The sequence below is a fragment of the Ambystoma mexicanum genome, chromosome 1p (genome assembly GCF_040938575.1).
Source record: "Ambystoma mexicanum isolate Mex_15411 chromosome 1p, UKY_AmexF1_1, whole genome shotgun sequence".
Classification (NCBI taxonomy): Eukaryota; Metazoa; Chordata; class Amphibia; order Caudata; family Ambystomatidae; genus Ambystoma; species Ambystoma mexicanum.
In genome coordinates this window covers 1,500,171,062-1,500,185,480 of record NC_090921.1, presented here as the reverse complement: position 1 = coordinate 1,500,185,480, position 14,419 = coordinate 1,500,171,062, and the positions used below count along the sequence as shown (strand labels likewise).

The 14,419-nt window shown below is 51.0% G+C and overlaps 1 protein-coding gene across 1 annotated transcript in view; it reads right to left on the bottom strand.

Annotated features, from left to right (window-relative positions):
• KLHDC9 (kelch domain containing 9) overlaps positions 1 to 11,782 on the bottom strand; it is a 398,404-nt gene extending 386,622 nt beyond the window's left edge. The window contains exon 1 of the mRNA XM_069607190.1: positions 11,650 to 11,782. The gene's annotated coding sequence lies outside the window, so the exon portion shown is untranslated. The remainder of the gene's footprint in view (positions 1 to 11,649) is intronic.
• Between the last annotated feature and the right edge of the window lie 2,637 nt (positions 11,783 to 14,419).

Sequence of the window (14,419 nt, the reverse complement as noted above, 5' to 3'; positions counted from 1 at the left end):
TGTGCTACACTTTCTGGCCACAGGCACCTACCAACACACAGTGGGCCAGCTGCATGGCATTTCACAACCACTATTTTCACGCATGCTGAACCAAGTGCTGGATGCCCTCCTGAAGCACGCAAGCACCCACATATCCCTACCACGGACTGCCCAGGAGATAGCCAAAACCAAAGTAGGCTTCAATGCACTGGCAGGCATGCCCAATTGTGTTGGTGCCCTCGACTGCACCCATGTGGAATTGGTAGTCCCCCATGCCATAGAGGCGGTGTACCGCAATCGCAAGCTATACCACTCCATCAATATGCAAATGGTACGTGACTCCAGCAAGATCATCACCCATTGCTGCGCCCGATTTCCTGGATCAACACATGATGCCATGGTACTGCGCAACTCCACGCTACCCCGTCACATGGAGCAACATGCTGGACCACGTGCCTGGCTGCTTGGTGAGTTGCACAACTGTCTCCTGGCTGTGCTGTGGGGTACTGACGTCTGGGGATTCAGAAGGGGGGGGATACTGCACCTGGGTGGGAAAGGGGGGGGATACTGCACCTGAGTGGGAAAGGGGGGAATACTGCACCTGGGTGGCAATAGCCAGTGATTGGAGAATGCATGCTGAGCTAAACACTCCTCACCTGAACCAGCCAAACGGAACATGACACATCACTGGGCCACATATCACAAATAATGCATATGGATGACAACAAGCAAGAGGCACAACCAGGCCACCATGGTGATGGCAAGCAATGCATGACTGAACAGGATGGCAACTGTGGCAATGTGGCTAGTGTGACCATGCATAGTGAAGAATATACAGCATGAATTGGAGGCTAAACATTGTCGCTCTACCACAGCACATCTGCCTCAGCATGCATGATTACACCCTGCATCATCTATTGAACGCCATCCAGACTACCACACCTCATTACAGTATACATTGCATCTAGGTGACTATTTTGTATACGTACAGGGACATGTGCATGCCCACACTAAATAGCTGCCACCATGACTGTGCTCCCTGAAGGTGGCAGTTCAGAGTGCTTGCAGGTGATGGAGGATATCCCTTGAGGCTGTGGCTACTTACCCCTGTGCGGAACCCACAGAACAGCCATGAAGAGGAGTACAATCATGTGCACGCCCGTACCCGTGTTGTAGGCCTGAGAAGGTGGCAAAGATCAACATGGCCTGTGTCATGCTGCACAACATGTGCGTCCGCAGGAATGTACCACTGCCACCTGACATTGACATGAATGGGCCCTGTGAGGATGAAGGGGATGGAGACGGAGGCGAAGGAGCCCCCTTGCCAGTACGTGATGCACGGGATAACCATGCTGTACGCCAAGCACTAATCCACAAATACTTCTGAAACACAGGGACCATGAAAGCCATGTGCCATTGACACACTGGCTGCATGTGGACATGCACACTTGTTTTGTTTGAAGTTCGCCACTGTACACCATCACACATTAAATGTACATGCACAAAATGAAGTATGTCCAGCAATTGATTTTCTTGAACGCAACAGGCGTATTTTTCAGACACGTAATAATGTAAACATTCCCCTCACGACCCCCAGTGAACTCCCTCACCCACCCTACAAACCCCAAAAATACCCTGTTGAACTCCCTCACCCACCCTACAAACCCCAAATGTCCCTGAATGTACACCAAAGACTGTTCCCTTGTCCAGCGTCCATTTGTCCAACGGCATTGTCTGCCCACTCTACTTCTTCTCTTTTTTGGAACCCGGGGGTGGCATGTCCAAGCGCTGTGCACTCCTCCGGGTCATCCGCATGGGGCTTTAGTGGGCTGAGGTCGAAGGGGTTGTATCAGTGGACATGTCAGTGGCCAGTTCCATGCCTGCTCCAAGGTGTGGGCGCTGCATTTGAGGCAGGTTGGACATCAGGGCTTGCGTGAGTGCCCCCAGACACTCCCTCAGGGCAGTTGTGGACGCCTCAACAGCAGCAGTGTTAGCAGCGATGGCTGTAGCGATGGCCCTCATGGAGTCCTTCTCATCGGCAATATGTTGCCACAGTAGGTCTAGCATCGACTCCTGTCGTGCCTCAACCCTCGACAGGCGAGCCTCAAAGGAGTCGTTGGTAGCGGGAGTGCTGGTGGCCGGGGTGGTGGCAGCCAGGGTGGTGGCAGCCAGGGTGGTGGCAGCCAGGGTGGTGGATGGTGCTTGCGTGGGGCCCACGTCCAGGGAACTGTCCTCCTCGAAGAGGCATATGTCAGACTCTCCGAGGTCCGAGTCGTGGAGGCAGGGATCGTTGCTGATGTCGGCCTCTGTAGGGGGGGGGGGCTAGTAATGGGGCTTGAGGTGGGTGTGGTGAACACGACTGTGTCACCCTCGTTCTCCACATCAGCATCTGCAACGTCCGCGGTGGTTGGCGGTGCGGGAACGGAAACGCCTCCCACTGTTGTGGGTGGCTGCTGCTGGACTCTGGCTGCAGGTGTTTCCTGCTGGGTTTCTGCCTGGTCTGGCACACTGCCTGTTGGTCTGGGCAGTTTCTCGGGCTGGGGGTTGGGGGTGGCGGTGGCCCTGGTCCCTTGCTGTGATGTAGATGCACTTGCACCCCTGTCCTGCCTGCCAGGTTCCTCATCGGTGCCTGGGGGATAGAAGAGATGCAGGTCATCAGTGATGGTGTCACATGGCAGCGATATTCTATAGCGCTGTGATATGTTCATACATTCATGCATCCAATTCTTACAGGGGTGTGGCATTTGGTGTTCTGAGGGGGCATGTGGGCAAACATTGCATGGTTGTTGGCATGGCATTGGTATGGTATCTGTGTGGTGAGTTACATGGGCACGGTCGAATCATGTTGCCCGTGTGTTGGGATTGGGATTGGCACTCAGCATGCATTTGTGTGTGGCAGGGTGTGGCACACATTCTTGACTGTATATGTTGATGTGGGCCTGGGACATGCATTGCCTTGCCTTATCTCACTTCCACGTCACTTGTGCCACATCATGGTTTGCCCTACAGGGATGTGATGGGTCACTCACCTTCTTCTGGGGATGATGCGGCGCCCATCTCCAGCTCTCCAAATCCCTCTATGGACTCGGGATTTATGAATGTACTGGCTGTCTCCTCCCATGGCATCAGCTTCGCTGGTGAGTGTGGCCCCGCGCCTCTCGCCATGGCGGACCTCTTGTTGTCTGCCAGGATGTTCCTCACCCTGAGGCAGAGGTCATCCCAACGCTTGTGACAGTCGCGCACAGTCCGTGGGGTGGTTCCCACAGCGACACCCTCTGGGCAACCTCCTGCCAGACTTGCTTCTTTTTCATCTGGGCCGCATGCTTCATGTCGGTAGACCTGATGATGTCTGCATGCTGGGCCAGGGTGTCTGCGAGCATATTAAGCTCAGCGTCAGAAAACGCTGTTTGCGCTTCCAGGGGGTCATCTTCCTGGTTGCCTTCTGGGCATGCCTCCGATTTTGGAGCCAACTGGGCCCCCAGGCCCTCGGAGCGTCCCTCTCCCACCCCGCACCCTCTTCCTGTTTCCCGCTCCCCTCCCGCCTCCCAACCCGCCCACCCCCGCTCTGATTGGGCCGTGAGCCCCAGGTGGAAGGGTCTAGCGACCCTCCTCGCGGCGGCCCCTGCATTTCAGTGCAGGCGGCCGACGCGAGGTAAGGAAGCCCTTCTGGGCCCCCAGGCCCTCGGAGCGTCCCTCTCCCACCCCGCACCCTCTTCCTGTTTCCCGCTCCCCTCCCGCCTCCCAACCCGCCCACCCCCGCTCTGATTGGGCCGTGAGCCCCAGCTGGAAGGGTCTAGCGACCCTCCTCGCGGCGGCCCCTGCATTTCAGTGCAGGCGGCCGACGCGAGGTAAGGAAGCCCTTCTGGGCATGCCTCCGATTTTGGAGCCAACTGGGCCCCCAGGCCCTCGGAGCGTCCCTCTCCCACCCTGCACCCTCTTCCTGTTTCCCGCTCTCCTCCCGCCTCCCAACCCGCCCACCCCCGCTCTGATTGGGCCGTGAGCCCCAGCTGGAAGGGTCTAGCGACCCTCCTCGCGGCGGCCCCTGCATTTCAGTGCAGGCGGCCGACGCGAGGTAAGGAAGCCCTTCTGGGCATGCCTCCGATTTTGGAGCCAACTGGGCCCCCAGGCCCTCGGAGCGTCCCTCTCCCACCCCGCACCCTCTTCCTGTTTCCCGCCTCCCAACCCGCCCACCCCCGCTCTGATTGGGCCGTGAGCCCCAGCTGGAAGGGTCTAGCGACCCTCCTCGCGGCAGCCCCTGCATTTCAGTGCAGGCGGCCGACGCGAGGTAAGGAAGCCCTTCTGGGCATGCCTCCGATTTTGGAGCCAACTGGGCCCCCAGGCCCTCGGAGCGTCCCTCTCCCACCCCGCACCCTCTTCCTGTTTCCCGCTCCCCTCCCGCCTCCCAACCCGCCCACCCCCGCTCTGATTGGGCCGTGAGCCCCAGCTGGAAGGGTCTAGCGACCCTCCTCGCGGCGGCCCCTGCATTTCAGTGCAGGCGGCCGACGCGAGGTAAGGAAGCCCTTCTGGGCATGCCTCCGATTTTGGAGCCAACTGGGCCCCCAGGCCCTCGGAGCGTCCCTCTCCCACCCCGCACCCTCTTCCTGTTTCCCGCTCCCCTCCCGCCTCCCAACCCGCCCACCCCCGCTCTGATTGGGCCGTGAGCCCCAGCTGGAAGGGTCTAGCGACCCTCCTCGCGGCGGCCCCTGCATTTCAGTGCAGGCGGCCGACGCGAGGTAAGGAAGCCCTTCTGGGCATGCCTCCGATTTTGGAGCCAACTGGGCCCCCAGGCCCTCGGAGCGTCCCTCTCCCACTCCGCACCCTCTTCCTGTTTCCCGCTCCCCTCCCGCCTCCCAACCCGCCCACCCCCGCTCTGATTGGGCCGTGAGCCCCAGCTGGAAGGGTCTAGCGACCCTCCTCGCGGCGGCCCCTGCATTTCAGTGCAGGCGGCCGACGCGAGGTAAGGAAGCCCTTCTGGGCATGCCTCCGATTTTGGAGCCAACTGGGCCCCCAGGCCCTCGGAGCGTCCCTCTCCCACCCCGCACCCTCTTCCTGTTTCCCGCTCCCCTCCCGCCTCCCAACCCGCCCACCCCCGCTCTGATTGGGCCGTGAGCCCCAGCTGGAAGGGTCTAGCAACCCTCCTCGCGGCGGCCCCTGCATTTCAGTGCAGGCGGCCGACGCGAGGTAAGGAAGCCCTTCTGGGCATGCCTCCGATTTTGGAGCCAACTGGGCCCCCAGGCCCTCGGAGCGTCCCTCTCCCACCCCGCACCCTCTTCCTGTTTCCCGCTCCCCTCCCGCCTCCCAACCCGCCCACCCCCGCTCTCATTGGGCCGCGAGCCTTTCATCACAGGTCCTCCCAGGGCAGCCCTCTGCCCGGCAGCCCCACCGGCTAAGGGCCCCAAGGCCAAGGGCGGCTCCAGGAAGTGTCAGCAGGTGTCCGCAGAGGAAGCCAAGGAAGCCACCAGACACCGACAAAACTGTAAGTGCTGGCTTGGGTGGGGAGTAGAGCAATTACTCTACTCCAGAAAGCTCCTGCCACTCTCACTTACCTTTCAATGGCCTGCAGTCTAATGTTAACCAGCACCATTGCCCTAGAGAACCACACTGATTAGCCTGCGCCACATCTAGGCAGAAATGTGATTGTTAGCATATGCCGCACTTAGATGGCATCTCTAATAGCCTCTCTATGAAAAGTTGAACTTAGAAGTGTGCCCAATAGCCTCTCTGTGAAAAGTAGAATTTAGAAGTGTGCCCAATTGCCTCTCTGTGAAAAGTAGAATTTAGAAGTGTGCCCAATTGCCTCTCTGTGAAAAGTTGAACTTAGAAGTGTGCCCAATAGCCTCTCTGTGAAAAGTTGAACTTAGAAGTGTGCCCAATAGCCTCTCTGTGGAAAGTTGAATTTAGAAGTGTGCCCAATAGCCTCTCTGCGAAAGTGGAATTCACAAGTGTACTCAATTGCATCTCTGTGGAAAGTTGAATTTAGAAGTACATTTAGAAAGTTGCATCTAGAAGTGTACCCAATAGCTTCTCTGTGGAAAGTTGAATTTAGAAATGTGCCCAATAACCTCTCTGTGAAAAGTTGAATTTGAAGTATGCCCAATAGCCTCTCTGTGAAAAGTGGAATTCACAAGTGTGCCCAATAGCCTCTCTGTAGAAAGTAGAATGTAGAAGTGTGCCCAATAGCCTCTCTGTGAAAAGTAGAATTTAAAAGTATGCCCAATAGCCTCTCTGAAAAGTAGAATTTAGAAGTGTGCCCAATAGCCTCTCTGTGAAAGTAGAATTTAGAAGTTCATTTAGAAAGTTGCATTTAGAAATGTACCCAATAGCTTCTCTATGGAAAGTTGAATTTAGAAGTGTGCCCAATAGCTGTGAAATGTTGAATCCAGAAGTGTGCCCAATAGCCTCTCTGTAGAAAGTAGAATTTAGAAGTGTGCCCAATAGCCTCTCTGTGAAAAGTAGAATTTAAAAGTATGCCCAATAGCCTCTCTGAAAAGTAGAATTTAGAAGTGTGCCCAATAGCCTCTCTGTGAAAAGTAGAATATAGAAGTGTGCCCAATAGCCTCTCTGTGAAAGTAGAATTTAGAAGTACATTTAGAAAGTTGCATTTAGAAATGTACCCAATAGCTTCTCTATGGAAAGTTGAATTTAGAAGTGTGCCCAATAGCTGTGAAATGTTGAATTCAGAAGTGTGCCCAATAGCCTCTCTGTGGAAAGTGGAATTTAGAAGTACATTTAGAAAGTTGCATTTAGAAATGTACCCAATAGCTTCTCTATGGAAAGTTGAATTTAGAAGTGTGCCCAATAGCCTCTCTGTGAAAAGTAGAATATAGAAGTGTGCCCAATAGCCTCTCTGTGAAAAGTAGAATTTAGAAGTACATTTAGAAAGTTGAATTCAGAAGTGCACCCAATAGCTGTGAAATGTTGCACTTAGAATTGTGCTCAATAGCCTCTCTGTGAAAAGTTGAATTTAGAAGTGTGCCCAATAGCCTCTCTGTGGAATGTAGAATATAGAAGTGTACCCAATAGCCTCTCCGGGAAAAGTTGAATTCAGAAGTGTGCCCAATAGCCTCTCTGTGAAAAGTGGAATTCAGAAGTGTACCCAATAGCCTCTCTGTGAAAAGTAGAATTTAGAAGAGTGCCCAATAGCCTCTCTGTGAAAAGTAGAATTTAGAAGTACATTTAGAAAGTTGCATTTAGAAGTGTAGCCAATAGCTTCTCTGTGAAAAGTTGAATTTAGAAGTACATTTAGAAAGTTGAATTCAGAAGTGCACCTAATAGCTGTGAAATGTTCCATTCAGAAAGTTGAATTCAGAAGTGCACCCAATAGCTGTGAAATGTTGCATTCAGAATTGTGCTCAATAGCCTCTCTGTGAAAAGTCAAATTTAGAAATGTGCCCAATAGCCTCTCCGTAAAAGTTGATTTTAGAAGTGTCCTCAATAGCCTCCCTGTGAATTAGAAGTCTCTGAAAGTGCATGAAACCCATCATATCTCACCAACACGCTTACTCTTTCCTTACATCACCACTCAACTAGAACACAGAGATACTATGACACCATTCGGTATAACTGTTCTCATATCAACATTCGCCGCTCACTCCACATCATTCTAAATAATCACTGCTGGCTACACACCCCCCAGCAAGGCGTTCTCCTCAGGCCTAACGCAGCCACATCCGATCTGGATTAATCCTGCCAGAACGAACACATACTCCTGACCTCTCAACCACCACACCTACCGCTAGAAAGCAGCTATTACACTGATACTGCACGAGCTGTACACATACCTGGTGCTCACACGCACCTTTTGACTCTCTCTACTCTCTCTACTGATATGAACTTCGGTTCCCAAGGGCGTTCAACCTACCAGCGCCTTCAGACCATACCAATGGTATATAAGGCGCTATATAAATGCAAAATAACAATAACAATAACAAGTAAAATAAAATCTTTGCCTCCCTATTGCTGAGCGACATCTCCCAACAGATCAGGGCTCTGAACCTTCTCGGCAAATTTCAGGTGGGCTTTCGACCTGGTATGGGCACCTCCCTCAATGGCACTTTAATCTCGCATTTATCTACAACAGTAAAGAAGGGGATGGTGGGTCCTGTTTACATGGCCTCCAGATATATGTTGAACGCTTTCGACACAGTTAGTTGCAAGACCCTGTGGAGGAAATTTCTACAGTGGAATGTGCCGCAGAAAATAGTTCAGATCCTGGTGTTGCTGCATAGTGACTGGTCCGTAAGGGTTAGGTTGATGAGGAGGGGACAACCTTGGCACCTGTCCTCACTTTTGTGGGACTCAGGCAGGGTTACGTGGTGGCCCCCACCCTCTTCAACCTTTACGTTTCGGACATAGCCACCTTGTGGGAGTCGGGAACTACAAATCCAGTAAAATTGGGAACATTAATACTTGACTGGCTAGCTTTTGCAGATGATGTCATCCTTTTCCATAAGACTCTGATTGGTCTCCACAGAAAACTGGCCCTATTTCACCACTACGCTGTTCAAAACTATCTAAAAATAATGGGCAATAATCTAAGGTTGTCATTTTTTTCAACCAAAAGACGGCCAAAAGCCTTCATGTGGAGCCTCTGGAACGGGGGTCATCTATGAGATATCTAGGATTCAATCTCTTAAACAATCAGTCTAGTGGGGCTTGGAAGGCTCTTTTTAAGGGGGGATTCACAACTCTACTGACCAAAATGAATCTAATATATTCACAGCTATGTTGCTAGTCCTTGGTACCCTTGATCAGGTTCTATCTCCAAAATGTTGAAACTACAGTACTTTATGGACTTGGTATTGTCTCCTTAGATATAGGGCCACTCTTAACATACTTTAGGGGCAGCTCTGGAAAAGAACCTTGGGCCTGAACAATTCTGTGCCCAATGCAGTAGTCAGACATGAGTTGGGACTCACTTATTTGGCGGCAAGAGCCTTGCGGAGGAAGCTGGCAGAATATGCCAACATTTTAAAACCTCTGAAGAATTCCCTATACCAATGCCTCAGTGAGTTTTCTTCTACCAATCGGCTTCTACTCTGAGTCAGTACAGGACCACTATGTGTGAGCTCTTATTTCTGATAGCGTCCTCACCTGAGGAGCTGCAGGCAGCTCCTGGGGTGGCAAAGAGAAAATTGTTCACCGCAGACTGGGCTGAAACCTTGGATTTGTTGGGAAGCCTGTCCCTTTATGGGGAATATGCAAAATTCATAAGGAAGCAAACTGTCTCCTTGTTTCCGTGCCCAAACATTTGTGATATCTACTTGCACTTCCGTCGGAACAAATGTTCTACTCTGGAACAGAGGCCCAAGTGGGACAAGTTAGTAACTAACACCGACTGTAGGTTTTGCATGGCCAAATCGGTGGAAACACTCAAACACATTGTCTTGCTTTGTCCCGCTTTTGCGGAGCCGAGGCTACATTACTTGGGTTCAGTGTTTATGTTATGTTATGTTATTTGGCATTTATATAGCGCTCTATATATCATTGGTATGACCTCAAAGCGCTGGTAGGTTGAACGCCCTCGCAGACCGCAGTCCAGGTCAGTGGAGCGAGTAGAGAGAGTTAGTGTTGTAGGGTGCGTGGGTGCACCGGTTATGTGTGCAGCTGGTGTAATTGCCTGATGCTAGCTGCATCCTAGCATTAGGTGTGGTGGTGGAGATATCAGTTGAATATGTGCAGTCTGGTGGGTGGACACCCAGACCTGGTTCTGGCTGCGTTAGGCCTGTAGGACGCTTATGTGAGCAGCTAGGCCTGTTTGCCATGGGATATAGCTGCGTTTTATAAGAGTGATGAGCTGTTCGTGGGGTAGTATTTGTATGTGAGCAGTGAGGCCGAATTTATCGAGGGGTATAGCTGTACTCTAATTGAGTGATGGTGTAGAGTAGGGAGTAAGCGTAGTGATCTGATATGATGGTTCATGCATAAAGCACCTAAGCATAATGCGCTTCAAAGCAATTGGTGAGTTACGTACAGTAGGGACATGCCAGGAACGGTACATGAGGATTGGGTGGGCTGGGTACACATCGCGGGGAGCCATGGTAGGGACAAAAAGCAAGCATGCAGGACCACGGGGTACAGAGAGACATTACGGAACTAGAGCGGTTGGGTATACAGAGACATAAGGGGACTGGAGGGGCTGGGCAGACGGTCACTACGTGGGATACGAGAGGGGCCTGGGTGTACAGAGATATCATAGGGGACTGGTAGGATGGGCGTATTGCGTCACCGCAGGGAGGCAAGGGCTGTGCACATAGTTGCGTCATATTGTACCGGGGGGTACGAGGGATACATAGCGACAACATGAGGAACTGGAAGGCAGGGAGCACAGCGAATACATGGACACAGTGGGGCGCACAGCGGGTTCTAGAGAACTAGAGGGGCGGGCGATGCAGAGGGATATATAGCGGTATTACAGATACAGGAGGGCATGGGTACACAGTGACAAACGGGCACAAAGGGCCACACAGAAACAGAGGACCGGGCTTATAGTGACATGACGGAGGGGCTAGAGGGATACATAATAACGTGGGGAAGGGGCAGGGAACACTAACACATGGGCGCAGTGGGGTTTACAGCGACATCACGGGGACTAGAGGGGAGGGCAATACAGAGGGATGCATAGCGACATCACATAGGCAAGGGGTAGGAGAATACAGCAACACACAGGGCACAAAGTGACATCACAGGGACTAGATGTGTTATCTAAGGGAGTAGAGGGGCATAGAGGGGTTGGGTATGCAACGATAGCCCGGAGCCAGGGGGGGTTACAATGAATATATGGGTAGGTGGCCATGGGATACAGGGACAGTACAGGGACAAAGGGGCTGGGGGTATATCGAGACATCATGGGGACTAGAGGGTTGGGCATGTTTTTTTCTGAGATGTTTTGGGTTAGGGTGATGTGGGGAAACTAATGTTGGCGCAGTATGTTTTTTATGTGTTTTTTTAGGCAAACTAGTTGAATTTTAACTATTTGGTCGCATTCCATGTAAAATGTTATTAATTGACTCTTATTGGTTTATACCTTAGATTAAATGTTATTAATGAATTGGAAGCGTTTTTGTTTCTGTATTGCACGATTCAATTATTTCCTTTTTTCGTTTCCTTTACAGTACTGTTTGTGAAAATCTTATTTTTGTAAGCTAAAACACAATAAAAAAAAGAAATAAATGGAGATGTTCCATTTAACGCACCACCTCACAGAAAATTAACCTCTTGATTTGTACCCAGACAAATATGGCTGGGCAAGGAACAGTGACCACACATCCAAGCGTTCATGATTCCAAACTGCTCTTGATCCAGCAGAGCCGTTGCTGGGGAGGGCGCTGAGAGGGCATTAGCCCTGGGTCTTTTGGTTGTAGCCCCGGATAGAAGATCAGGGGCTACAACCAAAAGGCTATAGCTAGCCCTGAATCCCGCCAGTCCCGACATTAGCTTAGCCCCTGATCTTTTCCAGACCTAGCAACACCCGTGTGATCCAGTTAAAAAAACAGAAACTGTAACTAAAACACATGAACGCAGCAGAACCTTTTCACCACCCGATAACTTGCTTTTTTGAACACAGTACATCTGAACTCAAAGAGGAGCGTTTGCTTTCGCGTAAGGTAAGTCACATTAATACAGAAATTGGGAGACAGAAAAAACAGACGAAACAGAAATCGGTCTCACCTGAAATCTCGCAGTGGCCTGGTTGCTCTGGCAACCTGCAGTCCTTGGCAACCAACCACAACACTCTAAGCAATGGATGCTGCAAACCTCTCCCTTCCTGGCAGAATGTCGTTTCACTTCCCATTCTTGCGCCAAGGTCCCCCGTACGCCTCTAATGCTAGTGTGTAAAATAGAAAATAAAAATATGCGGATTTGATTTACGTATTTGTAAATATATGATACGTATAGCACCCACGGCTGTTTTTATTCTGGCTATATTGGTGTTTATGTCCTACGTTTATTACGGGCGAAAACAAAATAATACAGCTAGGATAAACTGCTTGTTTTTCTTAAGTCATTTGGTTTGTAATGTGCAAGAAACTCTAAAGGTGACTCCAAGACTGCTTTTTGTGGCCCTTTAAGCCGAGGGTGTTATATTGCTCCGATTACTTACCGGTCATTTTCATTACTCCTAGTCCTGCTCTTCGTCGTCACAGTACTTACCTCATGAGGCGCCGCCTCTGATACATGACCTTCTTTATTTCTTTCTTCATACAACTCCTTCCCTCACCCAGAACCCCAGTTCATTATAACCAAGCCAGAGCATGGGACTCTCCCCGCAGGGAGGGAGAAGAGGGTCGTCCAGTAATGTGTCGAGGAAGAGTAGGACTAGGAGTAATGCAGATTACCAGTAAGTAATCAGAGCATTACCTCCATGGTCTCTCTTTCTCATCCTAGTACTTACCTCATGAGGAATACCAGAGCATCAATGGGGAGAGGTCCCAAAGAGACATACATAGACAGAAGTGCATTAACAAAAAGCACAACATTAATGACCCCGAACGTACACACCAACAGACAAAACTCCAACCCCAAAAGACCCATCAGCAGATTGGGAGACATTCAACCGATAGGGGTTGATAAAGGTATCCTGATCAGCCCAGATAGCAGCCCAACACATTTCCTGCAGGGAAACCCCTCGGGCTTCTGCCCAGGAAGAAGCCACACCCCTGGTACAACGACCCTGAACATGGTCAAGCACAAGCAAACCAGAAGCCATGTACGCCATGGAAATGACCGTACGGATCCACCTGCTAATGGAAACCACAAAGGTTTTCTGCCCAGCACCAACAGTGCCAAAAGTAACCAAGAGGCTATCAGACTGCCGACCTGGGGCAGTCCGAGCCAAGTACTCAGAACTGACCGCCGCACATCAGTGGAATGCCAGGCCACCTCCTCCGGCGTCTGCAGATCCTGAAAAAACGCAGGAAGAACCAGATCCTGCGACATGTGAAACCTAGGCATGACCTTGGGCAAAAACTTAGGATCACATCTCAACACAACATAGTCAGGAAGAATTCTCAAAAAAGGGGGCCGACACAACAAAGCCCAAGCTCCCCCAACCTACGGGCAGACGTAATCACTATCAGAAAAGAAGACTTCAACGTGAGGTGCTTGAGATCAATCTCTGACAGGGGCACAAAGGGAGGCCCTTGAAGGGCCCGTAAAACAAGAGGAAGATCCCAGGGGAGCAGACCTTTATAGCAAACATGCCAACATTTTGGATCCCCTGGGAGGGAGATTATATAACAGGAAGCAGGAGAATGAAATTTCCCCCTTGAACTGCATTGAGGTTTGGTATATTTTAGGCAGGAGACAGTCAAAAACAGCAACATTTTTGACAGAAAAATCAGGAGACTCCCTCCTAAATCGGTAGGGTTGGCATGTATGTTATAGGTACACGGCTGGGAGATAGAGAGACCCTGTAGAAACGTACCCACAGAGACCTCCCCTTCCAGACCTCCCCTTCCAGACGGCCATCAGGAACCCCCAAGAGGACTTTGTTAGAGGCCCATTGGGAGTGAAGAGTGGAGACAGCCAGGTCTTTGTCAAAACCCTCCTAGAGAAGGTGGAGAACCGGCAGCAACCCACACTGGGGGTGGGGGGTTGCAGAGAGACCACGCCAAGCCCTAAAATGATCCCAATGCCACCCAAAGGCTTTCAGAGTCGAAGGACTCTGAGCCTTAAGGATTGAGTCCACCAGAGGAACCGAGAAACCTTGGGCAACTAACCGGGACCTTGCAATCGCCCAACTGCCCATTGAATCTGCCTAACCTTGAACCCCAAACCTGCTTGCAGGGGAAAAGGCCACCTCAGAAACAACCAAGGAGCCTGAGACCGTAGTTCCAGAAGGGAGGAAAACCAGTTGCAACAAGGTCAATAAGGAGGGATCAATGTTAGGAAGGATTCCCATTTCTGTGAAGTTTTCTCTCCAGTTGTGTACCCCTCAACTTTTTGCTGCTGTTTAAACACCTTAGTCTGACTTTGCCAGTGAAGCACAACCTTCTGCTGCACTCCACTGGGCTTTTCACTCACTTTATTATGGGGAAACTGACATGCCCTTAAAAACAGTCAGTACTGGGAGACTTTGTTTCCCTTAGTCCTTGCTAATGTTGCAATCATTCTGCAACATGTTAAAAGTGCACAATGCACCTTACAGTACAGTGCACTTGGGTCCTCATGTCAAATTCAACGTCCATAAACACTCTCAAGGGATTTTTAGGAGAAGAGCAGATGTGCCTTGGACAGGGCTGGTAGCAGCTTATCGTTTTGAATATTTTTAACCCTTTCTCGCCATGCAAACCACATTTACCGCGTTTGGCACAGAAAGGTGGCCTAGCTCCAAAATGGCCATACCACGACGTTCTTTGTCCTGCCCTTTGGCCATCTTGCACCTTTGCCTACCCCAGGTCGAGCCGATCCGGGTCAGTCCTTATTTCAACATGCATTT